The sequence below is a fragment of the Chaetura pelagica genome, unplaced genomic scaffold (genome assembly GCF_000747805.2).
Source record: "Chaetura pelagica isolate M959 unplaced genomic scaffold, ChaPel_1.0 scaffold23, whole genome shotgun sequence".
Classification (NCBI taxonomy): Eukaryota; Metazoa; Chordata; class Aves; order Apodiformes; family Apodidae; genus Chaetura; species Chaetura pelagica.
Genome location: NW_009952884.1, coordinates 2,499,878 through 2,517,302, shown reverse-complemented (window position 1 = coordinate 2,517,302; position 17,425 = coordinate 2,499,878).

The window sequence follows — 17,425 nt, the reverse complement described above, 5'->3', positions numbered from 1 at the left end:
TCAAGAGGAACAGAACAAAGCTGACAAAGAAAGAAGAATCAGTAAAAGAAGATACAAGAAAAATATATGTTTAAAACTAAACCAGTCATTATTCCAAAATAAGTGTAATCAAGTATACCCACCTATGACCTGAATGGTATATTTAAAAAATACAACAGATGAAAAACCCAACCAAAACCAATTATTATAAATTTATAAACAAAACCTTTAACTAAATATTGGTAACAACCCTCTTTGTAAGCTATTGAACCTACCTAGTGTTCACTGTTGTATTTGCTCAGTCAGACGGCAGGCTTTGTTCCACAGAGTTCATGCCTGACTCAGTATATTCTGCCATTGAAGCAGAAAATTAAAACTACCCAGGAAAAGGTACAGAGACAAGAGCTTTTTCTTTTTCTTTTCTTTTCTTCTTCTTTTTTTTTTCCCCTGGATAACTTACTACTCTAGTCAAGCAAGAAAATGTACAGTACTGAAGGCTCAATTCAATATTGCCAACAACCAGTATCCCTTGATTTTTTTTAATTATTATTTTTTTTTCTTCTAGCCCAGTAACTAGTTGAAGTTAAGTCACTTGCAGTCATGTATCAGCTGAACTCAAGAGTAAATGTAGGCATTTTCCATGACCAAAACAGCAATTGTCTTGGACCTCTAGAAATAATGTATATCACTTCATAATTTTGCCTCTCCTTTTCTTTTTGGAGTTTGCAACACACAGAGCAGTTAGTACAAGAGACAATTAGATTATTGCCCTCAGCATCACAGCCTTCCTCCTCAAAGTTGAGACAAAGAGAGGGAGTCAATACTGACCTTGCAAACACTTGAATTATCTTTCTTCTTCACTGAAAAAAAAAGGGGTTTCAGGGGATGACCCAGAAGGACCCAGATACAATGTTATTTTTTTAATAAACTCTTTAGTTGGTTGTATTGATAAAATACACTAGAAAAGATAAATTGAAATACTTACATAGAAAATACAGATTTATGTTTTTTAATGTAAAATATGTTTACAAGGTGTTCCAAATCTGCTCAAATAGACTATCTTAATAAAAACAATAGTTAATGAGGCTGGAAATAAGGTACTATTATATGTCTTGTGTTGTTGGTAGGCACTAACTAAAAACCCAATGAAAAAAAACCAACACAAAAAAACCCAAAACCAAACCAAACCAGAACAAACAACAAAAAAAAATCAACCAACCAAACAAAAAATCCCAAAAAAACCCACAACAGAAAAACAAGACAACAATAAAAATACCCACTCTAAACAAAAATCCCACAAGAGATTCTGAGAGGTAACGGTACATTAGCTACTTCTGTAGGTTTTATTCTATTCAGGGAATATATAAAAGCAAATTGTAACAAGTTTTGATCAATGTCAAAAAAAAAACCAACAAAAACAACTGGAAAAGTTTTTTCTGAAGTGCTTCAGCACCTCAAAATTGGAAATACCTTTGAACTAATAAACAGTTCTATTTCTAAAAGAGTTGTTACTGATGATGTAAAGGGTAGCTGTATGAACCAAATAGACAAATTTTGCATTGTAAAATTTTCCTATATTTCTATAGACTAACAGGTAACTGATAGTGACATGAGTTAGGTTAAATAATAGAATCATAGAATGCCAGTTTGGAAGGGACCTCAAGTATCATTCAGTCCAACCTTGCTAGGTAGGAACATAGTTTAGATGTTATGGCCTGGAACCTGGTCAAGCTGAGTCTTAAAAGTTTCCGGTGCTGGGGAATTCACCAGTTCCCTCAGGAGATTATTCTGAAGTCCAACATTTCTCATAGTGAAAAACTTTCTTCTGATGTCTTATTGGGAGCTCCCTGTGGGTAACTTGCTCTCAATACCCCTCAGCTTCTCCATGTGACTCCTTGTAAAATGGCTGTCACCATCTCCTTGGTAGCCACCCTTTAAGTTATGGAACATGGCAATAAGGTCTCCTAAACCTTCTTTTCTCAAGGCTGAACAAACTCAGTTCTCTCAGCCTTTACTCATACAGCAGGCTTCCCAAACCTTTGATCATCTTGGTGGTCCTTCTCTGGACCCTCTCCAGCCTGTCTGCATCTTTTTATAGTGGGGACCAGAAGAGAACACATTATTCCAGGTGTGACCTGACAAGCTCTGAGTAGAGTGAGAGAATGACTTCTTTATCATTGTTGATGAAGCCCTTGTTGATACAAACCAGCATCCTGTTGGCTTTCTTTGCTGATGCAGCACACTGTTCACTGGTATGAGCTTGTTGTCCATCAGGACTCCAGGTCCTTTTCTGCAGAGCTACTCTCCAGCCACATAAATCCTAGTCTGTGATGCACTCCTGGGTTATGTATTCCCTGGTGCAAGACCTTACATGTGAATGCTACTCTTAGATGTTAAGATTTGTTTAATAAAAGCATCATGCTCATCAGGGTAAGAAATTATGACAAATTATGAGACACTTTAATTATGTTCCAACAAGTAGATACAATAGGAACCTAATTTGTCACCTTGTGCAGAGGAACATTTTTGTCAATTTATTAAGGAAAATAAAAATAAATATTAATATGCCCAAATATATGTCTGACTCGTTCGTCTAGTCTCACTTCATTGGATGGGAAGAGAGCAGAGGGAAAGGTATTTTGGGGGCATGGTACTTCACGTCTTAAAGTAACCAAAATAGGTGTGATTAATGACATTTGTAAGTAGATACTATATAAGTGACAGAGGTGTTCATTGTACTTTGTCTTACAAACAAAACCACAAGAGATCAGCAGTGGCTCTAGCACTCTGTCACTTGCTAGGATAATGACTGCCTGAAGGCTGCAGTACAGATACTCCTAGTTCCGGTCTGGACTCCTGTTGTGCTACAGAGCCAGGCTTAGCACGTATATGCTGCTGCACATAGCACAGAGGAGATGCAAGACTCAGAAAGAGTGAGAATGCTATAAAGTTCTCGCAGAGTTCATTGTTCTCTGTGTAAAAGTTACCATGCATGAGATTAAACTCATCCCAGTGATATCACAGCTAGTTTTCTAAAATAAGAACTAAGACTGAGCATAACAAGGCTATTTTAGGGAATTTCCTCTGAACTTTTAAGGGCTTTAAAAGCTTGAAATTGGAAATGGTTCAGTGAAACTAGAGTAAAAAAAGTTAAAACTTTGTGAGTATAAGAAGAGAGTAACTTCAATATTCACATTAGTCTTTCTTTTCTACTTAAATAAAACCATCAGTATCATGCACATCTTATTCTGTGAAAAAAAATTAAATGTCCCGAGAATGCACTACAGGATTAAAGAGAAAGAATTATTTTAAAAATCAGAAGAGTTTAGAAATTAAATAAAAACAAGCATGTATAACTGTTCTTTTTGAAAAAATTAAACTATATTGTTGTTCTTGCATGAGATGTAAGATCAGTGCTTGCTTGGTACAGGAAATGTAGGAGTTGTTGCATTTAGTTCAAGACTGAGTCAACATGTACTGTAGCAGATTTTCAAATATAATACCATCATCAACTTCTGCACGGTGCTGCAGAAAAACATAAAAACAGGCAAACAAATGAGCAAAACAACAGAAAGTCTGATTAATCATCCCTGCCAAACCCAGGGAAAATAGCTAAACAGACAACAAAAAGATGCAGAGGAGGCATCATCGGGGAGAAAAAAAAAAAGGAAAAAAAAAAAAAAAAGGTGCTCATATCCCTGAGAGTTGCATTTCATAATTTCCTCAAATGTGTGTTCAGTGTCTATTAAATACACTGGATCTTCTGTACATTGCATGTATCTGTGAGTATATGTATAAATATATAAAAAAGGAAAGTTTCTAAAACTTCAAGCTGTATTATCTTTCCAATTAAGTACGAAATGAAGTTGGTTTAAGGGCTGTTCTGGCAGGCTTTTTGGGGGGGTTGTTTGCTTGTTTGTTTGTTTTTTCCTGTTGTTTGTTTTTTTGTTTGTTTGTTTTTTTCCTGTTAATGTGTTAATTTCACTGTCACAAAAAACCAGAGAATGTGGCAACTGAGTAACTGGAGAGGCTGGAGGGTGAGGAAAATACTGATTTTATGGAAAAGCCCTGCCTCAATTCCTTCTTCTTCCTTGCCCTCCAGTTATCATTGTGTTTACTCTATCTCCTTTTGTCTAGATGCGGCACTTGGGTGGTTACAGTGTGCCAGCTACCAAGTGTTTTTCCAGAAGTTGTAGGTCAGGAATTAATGACTGCATACCATTTAATTTATTCAAAAGTCTTTTCAGGAAAAAGAATTACCTTGAATTTTTAAAGGTTCCTCTAGATAACTGTTATTTTTTTGTGTGTGTCTTGAAACAGTCCCGTATTAATATTTTTATATTAAGGGTAAACAAAATAATTGACTTATACACAATCCATTTTTCTCTTAGCACCAAATTTTTATTTATAACTAGATAATGGATTCAGACTTTTTTACAAAAACATTTTTTTTATAATATTCACTTTTTCTTTGGGCAATTTAAATTTGATGCCAATTATTGTTATTACCTCTTACAAAAAAAATGGGTTAAAAATAAAATATATAGATATGAGACAGTATAAAATATAAATGGATTGGGCCAAAATTTTGTGCAGATGCCATCAACTGAAAATCTGAGATGTATCATATTTCTGTTCTTCAAGTATATACAGTAGTGTTTAGTTACTGGAAAATCAGAAGTAATTAAGTTACTTAATGAAATTAATTTTCCTTTTGTTGTTTTGAATTAATTGGTTTTGTTTGCAACAGGTAATCCTTAAAATATTCAAGATTTTAATATTGTGACACTCACTACCTCACTCCTTCTTAAATCATAATTAATATTTTTTAAAAGCATCAATTGTGTAAAATAATTTTTAAAGCTTCTTCCCCTTGAAGGGCAAGAAGGAGGACCCGGGTAACTATAGACCGGTCAGCCTCACCTCCATCCCTGGAAAGGTGATGGAACAACTTGTTCTTGTCACTATCTCCAGGCACATCAAGGACATGGGGGTCATCAAGAGCAGTCAGCATGGTTTTATCAAGGGTAAATCATGTTTGACTAACCTCATAGCCTTCTAAGAGGAAATTACTAGGTGGATAGATGATGGTAGAGCAGTAGATGTGGTTTATCTTGATTTCAGTAAAGCATTTGACACCGTCTCCCACAGCATCCTTGTAGAAAAGTTGATCAGGTATGGGTTTGGTGATCAGGTAGTGAGGTGGATTAGGAACTGGTTGAAAGGAAGCAGTCAGAGAGTTGTAGTCAATGGGGCAGAATCTGGTTGGAGGTGTGTGACTAGTGGAGTCCCAAAGGGTCGGTACTGGGACCGGTGTTGTTCAACATCTTCATCAACGACCTGGATGAGGGTATAGAATGTACCCTCAGCAAGTTTGCTGATGACACTAAGCTGGTTTGCATTTGGGGAAGAACAACACCATGTCCCAGTACAGGTTAGGGGCTGACCTGCTGGAGAGCAGTGTAGGTGAAAGAGACCTGGGGGTCCTGGTAGACAGGAGGATGACCATGAGCCAGCAATGTGCCCTTGTGGCCAAGAAGGCCAATGGCATCCTGGGGTGCATTAGAAAGGGTGTGGTTAGTAGGTCAAGAGAGGTTCTCCTCCCCCTCTATTCTGCATTTGTGAGGCCGCATCTGGAGTATTGTGTCCAGTTCTGGGCCCCTCAGTTCAAGAAGGACAGGGAACTGCTCGAAAGAGTCCAGTGCAGAGCTACAAAGATGATGAAGGGAGTGGAACATCTCCCTTATGAGGAAAGGCTGAGCGATCTGGGTCTCTTTAGCTTGGAGAAAAGGAGACTGAGGGGTGACCTCATTAATGTTTACAAATATGTAAGGGGTGAGTGTCAAGGGGATGGAGTTAGGCTTTTCTCAGTGATGACCAGTGATAGGACAAGGGGTAATGGGTGTAAATTGGAGCATAGGAGGTTCAAGGTGAATATCCGAAAAAATTTTTTTACTGTAAGAGTGACAGAGCCCTGGAACAGACTGCCCAGGGAGGTTGTGGAGTCTCCTTCACTGGAGACATTCAAAACACACCTGGATGCGTTCCTATGTGATGTACTCTAGGTGACCCTGCACTGGCAGGGGGGTTGGACTAGATGATCTTTCGAGGTCCCTTCCAGCCCCTAAGATTGATTCTATGATTCTATGATTCCTATCCTTTCCAGCCTTATTGCTCTCTTCTCAAAACTGGAAGCCTCTTAATCCTTTAACACAGTTATTATCATACTTCACCTGAAATAATGAATGAGTATCTTTATTATGAATATACATAATTAAGAGTGCTTTCTCTAGTATTAACGACATTCGATAAATGGAATTTAATCCTAGTTAAAATCAAAAAGAAAAAGAAAGAAGAAAAAGGGAAAGTCTCTGAATGGCTGAACTTGACAACCCCAATTCAAGAACTCACCCATGTTCAGAGATCATGCTGAAGTCTTTGTGATTTAAGTATTTCATAGAATCATAGAATCATAGAATCTTAGGGGTTTGCTAAGAGTTAAGTAACTGCCAAAATGTTTCTCCCTGCTAGGGAAGAGAGACATACCCAAAAGACTTGATAGAAAGAGCACTGATATGGAGCTGAGCCTTTCACGGCGTTCAAAAGCTTGTCTCAAAATCCTGCACTAGGAACTTTCAAGCTGCTTTCTTAAAGCTTTGCTGCTCAGGTGCCTATACAGTATTTTTTATAATTTAGGGACCTAGTGATCTAAAATTATTGTAGCTATATTATTGATTCATTGATTCACAGACATAGACTGAAGTGTTCATCCAGATTTATCCACTAAAAAATCAGAACCCTAACAGTATTTGACTCCGAGATTAATTGTCCCTTGAAATATAATATCTTTGTGTCAAAACTTGGTAGTTTAAAATTAGTTCAGATATATTTTCATAGAAAAATCAACTTTATCTAGTTTCTCTCAAACCCTTCAGAATTTTAAAGAGTGACAGCTGATGAACCACTACATGGATAAATAGGCTAAACCTCTTTTCTTGCATATTTTTTAGGACAGAATTAAAAGTGTGAAATGAGGCCCTCCCATTTCCTCATGGCTTGTTGAAAGCAGAGTTGTTAATTACCACCAGTTAACTGGTGGCAGTTATGCATACTTACACTATTTTTTCAATATTAATCATAAAGTCATTAGTTCCATTTCCAAATTCAGAGAATGTGTTAAGAACACAAAATAAAATAATTCTACAATGCACAAGATGTCATACAAAATTATTACAATTAATGAGAGAATAACTGTAGCTTTCATATTTTTAAAGGAAACTAATTTAGAGAACTGAATGTTTTTTAGGTTGTGACTCAACAATGAAAATAGAAGCAGGGCCCAATTCTGAGGTTCTTGACTCAAAACTAAAATCAGGAGGGTTGGATCAAAACCACAGTTCATCCATACACAACCTCTGTTGTTTAAAGGCCTGCAGGAAACAGACTCAGAGATAATGAAGGGGGCAGGGTCTTCAAGCTGTGGCTTAGAAAGCTCAAGATGGAAAAAGGTTGTCACAAGAAGGTCAGTGCAGTGCTGAATATGCTGCCCACAGAATGGCTCCTCCACCTAGGGAGGTTTTCAAGTCTTGGCCAGAAAAACACAATGACCTCTCTAGTACAGATCATAGTCCCATTTTGAGTGTGAAGTTGAGCTAGTTGACCAAGGAGATGCTTTCTAAACAACATTTTATGATGTTATGATTCACTGGTAAATAATATTGACAAGTGGAAACAACACTGAAAATATGTCAGTGACTGAAATAAAGTTTAAACAGGTGTCAAAAAGTTTTTCATTTCCCAAATTTTTATAATATATGTATGCAATTTTATTTGCAGTTGTTGAGTGTTTTTATGAGTCAAACTGAAACCAGTTTAAAACCATTGTGAATAATTCTGAAGTGATATTAAAAAAAAATAAAAATTCCCCAAATCATACAATTAACATATGAGCACTGCCTTTTTCTAAATATACTTACTGAGACTTAAAATTCCTGGTGCAATTCCCAGGACCAGAATGTCCAGTCCTTTCATGTTCAGTGTCTTGTAACGATACTTTAAAACACTGAAAGGGCCAGGAGACAGAAGGATGTCTCTCTGCTTGGATGAATCCTGTTGTACATCATACATTGGCAGATGTAAAATCAAGGAAGACTAATTAGACCTCTGTGTTCTCAGAAGTACTGACTGGTGCAAAGCAGAATTCTGGAAAATGGGATATCTGCCTTCTTGTCACAGGAGGTCTATATGTTAGTATGTGAAATAATGAATGTGAAATTTCACACATGTGAAATAATCTCCATGACTAAATCTTATCACAGAGATATACAATTTTTTCATAAATTAAATTTTTCTCTAAATAACTATTCCTTAATGGAGGCAAATGAGAGACTGTTATTATTCCTTGCTAATCTTCTCAGGATAGTTTTTTTTCATTAATTCATTATTTCTTAGGTGTAAATGTTGATCCAGTTATAACTTTTAATCAGAAAAAAAAAAAGTGTAATATTATAAAACATCAACATAATCTGAAAAATATGGGGGGGGGGGGGAAGGAAGAAAAGACAAGTCTTGTTTTGGGATAAAAGTTTAAAGAAATATGAGGAATGAAAAGCAAAAAGACATTTTTTTCACTTCTACATCACAGAAATATTTAGCTAAACTGATAAATAGTTGTTGGCTTCTAACTAATTAATCACTGCTCATGCTCCTTACTTTATCTCATACTCTGTGAATGCAGACTCCCCTTCAGATGTGGAAAGAGTTTGTATACCTATGTCACTGATTTACTTTCAAAGTGAAATAAAGTAACTAAAAATAAACAGCCCATAGCTCAGAGAGTCAGCCTTTCCATGGACAATTGATCCAAGTTAATCTCTTCTAGCTCTAAGTCTATTGTACAAACTATTGTAATTTAGTCTGGTTTATATGGCACAAAAATTGACTACATAGAATAATAGCCAGAGAAGAAAAAACATGGTTATTGAATATCTGTATTTTATTTCAAGGTTCACTATTCATCTGTTTAGGGTTTCTTGTTTGCTTGCTTTCTCTTTGAGGAAAGGAGAGCTTACAGAAATTCTGTTCCTGCTTAATGTTTACTCATAGACTCAATTTGAAACTGGCACATATTATCTTGTAAATGTAAAAACATATTGCTTACAAAGAAAATATAAAAATGATGCATTACATATCTTTAACAATGCATTTCTATCTTGAGTTAGACTGTTGCTTTCCTATGATGAAAATCTGAGGTGAATCAAATGTGCTCTTAAAAATAAGCTGAGAATCTGTGACATTCTGCATTTGATTAGCATTCCCTTTGCAATGTCATAACTGACTTATTTTAATTTATTTTTTTTCTGTGGAAGGTAATGAGAATTACATCAAGCTATTTCTGAAGTGTAAATATTCTAAAGTTTGTTGGGGTTTTTTTTGTTTGTTTTGTTTTTGTTTTTGTTTGTTGTTTTTTTTTTCCCCAAGTTGGAATAAATCTATTAATGTCTTAACTGAAGAATGATTTTAGGTCAACTGTCACACAAGGGTATAGCTGTCAGAACCTTGAAAATATATTCCCAGAATATCCTGTACAGAGCTAAATAGGTAAGAAATACTGTCTCATATCTTCATAATCTGAGGAATAATTTAAAGTGAGTTCTCCCTGGATGGGAGGGGGAGGGGATCAAGAGCATTGTTGTCGAACCTGAGTCAAACGGTGACATTTTGAAAGACAACGGTGACAAATTGAAAGAGTAAGATTATATGGTAAGCCACAAGGCCTGTGCAACCATACATTAGAGGTAAATTTGGGGGGGGGTGGCTGGGCAGAAGAGGGGAGAAAAGTCTGGAATTTCACTTTAAAAGTATTTACTGGTTTAATTTTAAGATTTTATCAAGTTTACTACGGATTAGATGCTGTAAAAGTATACCTTGTTATGTTAGCTGACTATAGAAGACTATTTTCTGAACACTTCCTGTATTTATGGATCCATGTGCACTTCCATAGTATGTTCAGCTTTTTCTTCAGTGGCAATAAACAAGCTTGAAGAAAGTGTGTATGAACTCCACCGTCATTATACGCTGCTGAAGCAGTATTTCCCATTACAATGCGAAACTTTGCATGCAGGTATTGAGCAAAATGTTTGAATTGAGTTATTTGCTCACTATCCAAATTCCTATTTATTAATTAGTAAGACCTACTGTTAAGATTACCATGTAAACATGTCCCACACAGAACTCTTTTAATGGTTTACAGATTTGTACACAGTGGTTGAGTATTTTTCCACAGACTAGTGTACTTACTTCCCCTTTACTTTGTTCACTAGGCCATGGAGGAAATCCTGTCTGGTCTTTAAAAAAAGCACCATATTCGTGTCCTTGTTTTGTCAAGTCGTATGTGAGACTATACCATAGAGAAGCAAACAACATGAAGTTGTTTTCTAGCAATTCAGCATTCTCTTTGTGATAAATAGCTATTTCATGCACATAGTTTTGTTCTAATCCTAAAAACAAACTATTAGCAAGCTATTATTGAGAATGTGTAGGAAAGAAAGGAGGAACAAATACAAATGTGGTCTAATGCACATGGAAAGAGGATGTCAAAAGTACACAGCCCTGGCTTTGATGAGATCTATTTACCTTATCTGTAGTACTTTAAGCCTGAGATAGGAAAATCACAGATAAAATTAATAACAAAGATAGGTTTTATTGTGCAAAAATGTATGTATATATTGCTTCTTTTTGTTATCTTCCATACTCTTATTGTTTTATATTATTAAAATAGGGATGCTTTTATAGCTATTTGAGATTACTATTATTTACTGAAGATAATTATAATAAATTACATTAAAATGTATATAATTGGAATACAGAATGCTGCAACCAAAAGTAGATGTAACTGAAAAGCCTAAAGGCTCGGCATTTATACTGGAGAAAATATTGTACATATGTTTCCAACTTTGTAATAATAAGCAACAATTAAAAGAATATAACATACTTTATCTTAATTTCAGAAAGGATATTTGACTTCTTGTCCATACCATGAAATAAACTCCTTCTTATTAACATCTGATATCCTGTCCACATGCAATTCACCAGTTTCCTCAGTTAACTCTAAGACACATAGAGCATCTCTAAAAAAAACAAAAAAAACCAGTATAGTGAATAGGCAATTAAATGTAGACAAACAAAACTACTTCTTACTTCCACACATCCTGAAAATAAGCTCTCTGATTGTGAAAAAAGATATAAATTCAGTGTGTATTTTGATTGATTACATTACAAGTTTAACACAGAGAAGCCAGTTCATCTGTATGGTAAATTCTTGCTGTCAAAGAACAGCAGTGATAAAATGTTATTACGTATTTAAAAGTATATGCATTAATAGCTTTCAAATACTTGTCTGAAATGACACAAAAGTATATAATCAGGTAATCTGGATCCTTTCACTTCAGCTATCTTGTAGGCCCTCTCCAAGTATTGGAAAGCTGCTACATAAGATCACCTCAGAGACTCCTTTTCTGCAGGCTGAACAACCCCAGCTTCCTCAAGGTATCTTCACAGGGGAGGTGCTCCAGTTCTCTGATCATTTTTGATAATATGTAGAATAGTGATGTTGTTTTTCCTACTTTAACTAAAAAAAAACAACAAAACATTAAAAATATAAATTTTATGCTCCCTTTAATATTAGTAATTAGAATATCAAGCAGTGAAACCTCACCTATAACTATTTGAGTGGAAATGAGTTAAGTTAGATGAGTAACAGGCTATATGACTTCATATCTCTGTGAGTGTCTGGTGGAAAAAAATAATTAGAAGGTATTCGTAAAAGAAGGTTAGGATTTGCAGAATACAGAACCTGTGGTTTAAAGTCTTTACTTTTTTATTTTTAATAAACTAGATGACATTATGCTGAAAACAGACCAAACTACATTATGAAGACAATAATTAGATTTCGTTTATATGTGTTTTCAAAACATTCACAAGACTTTTGAAAGTAAACGGTTAGTTAAACAGAAGTTTTCAAAATTCAGTGCAAGCTCTTTTGTGGATCTGAAAAATTATTATATTTTTCTGAGACAATGAGTGGTCTTGTTTCCAATAAAAGTATTTTTTAAACAATGGAAATTATTGTTCCTTAACCTCCAAAACTTAGCTGAGTTCTGCTCTTTACAAGCTATCATTAATATTTTGAAGCTCCTTTGCGTGGATAAAAAGTGCCAAAGAATACAGTTAAGAAAATTTCATACTGAAAGTATTCTTCTGCTTTCTATACTCATCAGAACAAGATTAAAATTCTATTTTCTTACTGTTATTCCTATATAAAATTACCTTTTTTTTTTTTTTAAAGGTAGGTGTAATGTTCTGACACTAAAAATGGGAATCTTAAAAAAAAAAAAAAAAAAAGATATCATAGTAATTTTTATGTCCCTTCTTACTAGGGAATATTTCAACCTGTATGTTTGTTTGAGCTTTGCGGGGTTTTTTTACTTTTTTTAAGTCTGGTATCCTCTAAAAAGCAACCATTTCAGATTTCTCACAAATCTAATGCAAAAAAATCCAACAAACCAAACAACAACAAAACTAAATAACATCGTTCAAGGCTATAACTAAGAATAAATGAATCAAAGTTTCTCTCTTGACTTTGTGGTATTTCAAAGTGGGAACAAAGTGGAATGCAAAAAACATGAGTACTATAGTACTTAGTAATACTGGTAACATGATTAACTCTTCTTTTTTTAAAAAAAAAATTACATTTTCCACCACCACACTCTTTTGAAGACATTCCATTAAGGAATTTTTCTGTACTTGATATAATTAATTGAAGCTCTGTGAAGGTCTTTGAAAGTGAAACTGGAGCCAAGGTCTCCTTCTTTCTAAGTGATTAGTATGTTCTCCTTTGTAGTCTGTCCTTTCTGGTTTAATGAACCATTAACTCCTTTATGTAAAGTGAATTAGGACAGGAGTAATGATAACTTGCAATAATAGTTTATAATCTGTTGGCCAGGGCTTCTATACTGGATAGGTAGTTTTCAGTTATCTTCTTAGGTGGTAGAGTAGTGAAGAGGGAGGAATAAAAATCCATGGTGTGTATTCAGCAGATGATTTGTCAAATAAGATGGTATTGGAGATGTGATAAAGAGAAAAAAAAAGTAGTAGTTCAACTTATTTTCTTAGCACTGTATTTTAAGATATAGAGTATTGATTACTAGCAAGAAACTTGAGAAATTTTTAACTTGTCAATTTTTGTGTTTTCCACACTGAGTTGAAGTTTTAGAGAAGAGAAACTCTTTATTTGTTGGGAGGGGAGACAAAGGAGAAAGACTGTAAGGAAGGAAAGTGGTCCATCATCTGCCTCACTCAGATTGCTCATGCCACAATTCCATTAAAAATAATGTATCCCAGAGAGTTCAGGTGTACTGTATTTTGCACAAGACCCTAGCAAGTACTGGAAATGCTTAGTTCAGAAGAGATTTATTGGATCTTTGTATGAAGGGAAGTGATGTGCTGTGTGAACGCAACTCATAAAAAAAGATACCTTTTCCTGTCCTTCAAATGTGAGGTACACAGTTCCCTTTGTTGAGAAGAACCAGCAATCTGTGCTTGGAGGCCAGAAAGCACACGGTACCCTAGGCTTCATCAAAAGAAACATGGTCAACAAGTCAAGAGAGGTGATTCTTCCCCTCTCTTTTGGTTTCATGAGACTCCACTTGTAGTATCGTGTCCAATTCTGGAGCCTCCAACACAAGAAGGACATGGAACTGTTGGAGCAAGTCTGGAAGAGGGTCACAAAGAGGATCAGAGGACTGGAGTATCTCTTCTACAGAGAGAGCCTGAGAGAGTTGGGGTTGTTTAGCCTGGAGAAGAGAAGGTTCTGGGGAAACCTTATAGCAACCTTCCAGTACCTAAAAAGACCTACAGGAAGAGAGAAGATTTAATTTAGACATTAGGAAGAAATTCTTTAATGTGAGGGTGGTGAGACACTGGAATGGGTTGCCCAGGGAGGTGGTGGATGGCCACTCCCTGTATGTGTTCAAGACCAGGTGGGATGGGTCTTTGAGCAAACTGATTTAGTGAGAAGTGTTCCTTTGAGGGCCCTTCCAACCCAAACCATTCTGTGAATTTAGGCATATTCAGAGCTAACACCATCTGAACAACAGGGCAGTCAAGTAAAATATTATCTACTTTTCCTCCCATTTTTGCTTGTATCCTCCCAAAATGTATTTTGTCATATGGACCAGATAAATAAAATCTTCAGCTCAAAATTATCACCACTTTTTTATGTTTTCCTTTTCAACCATTGTGGGGAACAGTCCCTCTTCTTCCCCTCTATATAAGACTAAACAACAAATGCCTTTCAAGTCAGCAAAACAGGAGTGATGCCTTTTCACTGATTCACTCAAGGACAGAATGAGCAGGCCTCTTGCCCTACCGGATAAGTGCATAGCAAAGAAGCAGCACAAGGGTCATAATAAGTGGCAGAAAAAATAGTTGAAGACTTGGTAGCAGAAAATTATTTTTAAAGCTTGGAAATGCTTTCTAAAACTACAGCACCTTGATTTAATACTGCCATTGGTGTTCGTGTAAAAAATTGTCATTCTAATGAATTCTTCTGCTTTGTTTAAAGCCTAGATCCATTACCAAACAAAGTCTTTGTTGTTAGAAATGTTGTTTGTGTCAAAATTGATTTTGGATTACAAACAGAAATTGAATACCAATATCTCTGAAGCCTTATTTCAAAGTTAATGGGAAATGTCTTCATATTATTTGTTCTGAGAAATCACATTACTTAAAACTAACATTCTGGCAAATGTAGTTACAAGCAGGCATCAAAGCAGAAGAAAATTTATTGGAGACAAAATTAAAATCCTTTCAAGAATTACTAATTTAATCTTCCGAAAGCAAAGGGGCTGAGGCCTTCCAGCTCCAATTTATTTCAGTCTCCGACTGAGTGACTAAGTCTTTATGTTTCACTTTCTTCAATGTAGAAACAAGAATCTGTATCATTAAAATTAAGTAGTATTTAATTATTTATTATTCTTTATTACAATTATTATTGTTTGGTTTTGTGCATAGGAGCTTAATGCTTTTTCTTGTGGTTTATTTGGGGGTTTGGTTTGTTTGTGGTTGTTTTGGGTTTTTTTTCCCCTGGGAACTATCCATCCTGCATAGGGAGATGAAGACAGTGATCATTAAGTTTGCCTTGCAAGATCAATCCTGTAGCACATGCATAGGAATAACCTTCTATGACATGATCACAAGACGCTACGCAAGGAAGGAGGGTAAATACACACACACCACACACACACACTTTAACTTTCTTACTAGGCTCAACTCCTACCCTTTCACTTCATTGATTTACACCTCTCCTTCGGAGTGTGCCTTCATAAACCTTAGTGCCTTTGAATCCCTTTTCCAATATACATACCTAGTTAACCTCTCCTGAACCTTGATCCCTTAGTTTGTATTGTCCCTTAATAAATTGATTAATTGCAAACTAAACATTGGTCTCAGTAATAATTTGTGAGCATAGTGGGAGGGTACTTTAATCTACCCTCTTAGAAACGAACCCTCAGCGGCCGTTCCTCTGAGAGAGGTGGACGCTTGGGCTTTTTAACAAACCTCTCCACATTGGGAGGGGAAGTCGCGAAAACATCCTGACAGCCGGTAGCCCTCTGGTACCGGCTCGCGACAACCATACATTTTAATTTTTTTTTTTCCTGTAGAAATGCATAATCCCAAAGACAATAAACTCTACTTTAGACACAATCCTCTGAAATTATTTGAAAAGATCATGTTTGGAAAATTACGCATATATTTGGAAAAAAACTCCATAGTTTAAATATGCTAGCATGTTCTGTGCATGTGTGCAATTCTACCACATCAAATGCTTTGTCATTGTATATTATACAAGAAAACAAAAATTACGTATAACTATTTTTTCCTAGAGTCAGTGTTATCATCACATATTTTACTCTGTAAGTATTGCTTTTTCATTACTCTTATCTTCCTCTCTGTCCAACAAAAAAAAAATAATAAATACAGTTAAGATATTGATGTTGAAGCCTTATTTTATTATCCTACACATTTAAGTATATCCAGCACTTTAGTGTTTTTATTGTGCCCCCAATCTATTGTATCTGCACTGGGTGTTATTTTTCAACCTTATCAGAGTGTTTTCAGAATATAATTGTATAGTTTTACAACTGAAGGCCCCTCTTCCTGTTTATATAAAAATGGAACACTGTATGTTTGTTTTTTTCTTTCAGTACAACTGTTTCCTTTTTAGCTTCATTTTCACACAAGTCATCCTGATTTTGGTTGGGTTTGTTTGTCTGTTTGTTTTTTTCCTCCTCTGAAGTTCTATAATGTGCATAGGGCAGCACAGGTAACTAGAAAACTGGGTCTTTATCATATATCTAAAACATGCAAAAGTCTGGTATATTAAATGGAGCTTAATCAAAGATGACCTGAAGAACAGGCAGAGACTTAAAATACAGGCAACTCAGCTGCTGTAGGTCAGTAGTTGAAGTAATAAAAAAACCTCCTGATACATATTTTGAAATTTATTACAAATAATTTCACAATTTCTTTGCCTGCTTAAAAAATAATTATTTATCATTTTCATTTATTTAATTGCTAAACTGCAAAAGTATATCAGAATAGGCAGATGAACTTAAAAGGCAGTAATATTTTTGAAAGAATAATGATGTCTCCTATTCACAGATTAAGGAGCTATACTTGAATATTTTCATATATTGGAATATTTTTCAACTTTGAAATGGATACTGTACATAAGATAATTATTCTGCATAGCTAATATGTATAGCAAAGTCTCTGTTGCAAATATCACTTACTTATTGGTGATATACAATAACTGAGATTATCGTAGAGTTATAGAATGGTTTGGAGTGGAAGGGACTTAAAAGATAATCCAGTTCCAAATCCTCTGCATAGGCAGCGACAACTCTCACTAGACCAGGTTGCTCAAAACCCTGTTCAAAAGGTAGAAATAACAGAAAATATTTACATGACAAAATTATGTTCCAGCAGTTTCACAAACTGGATTACCAGGGCATAATGACATAGCTCTGTAGTCTAAATTTCATGAGACCTAAATGTTACTAAATTACTCATGCATTCACAAAATTGTGTACATCAAAGAGAAATTTACAGAAAACAAAAAAGCACCATAAAGAAGATGAAGAAAGAAGAAAATTATATCAGAGGTAGAAATTAACCTGGACTGAAGGAACTCCTTCAACTCATCCATTCATGAAAGAACACACACATACAAAAATAAAAGCGACAGAGAATCATCTAGAAACAAATAATGGTGCTTTAGGTTTCTGAAATATAACTTGCCACAGACACTTTCTATGTTCAAATGTGTTCACTCAACAAAAGATATGAATACTCTGTTTGTAGGTCTGGTGGTTGCCTCTTTCCC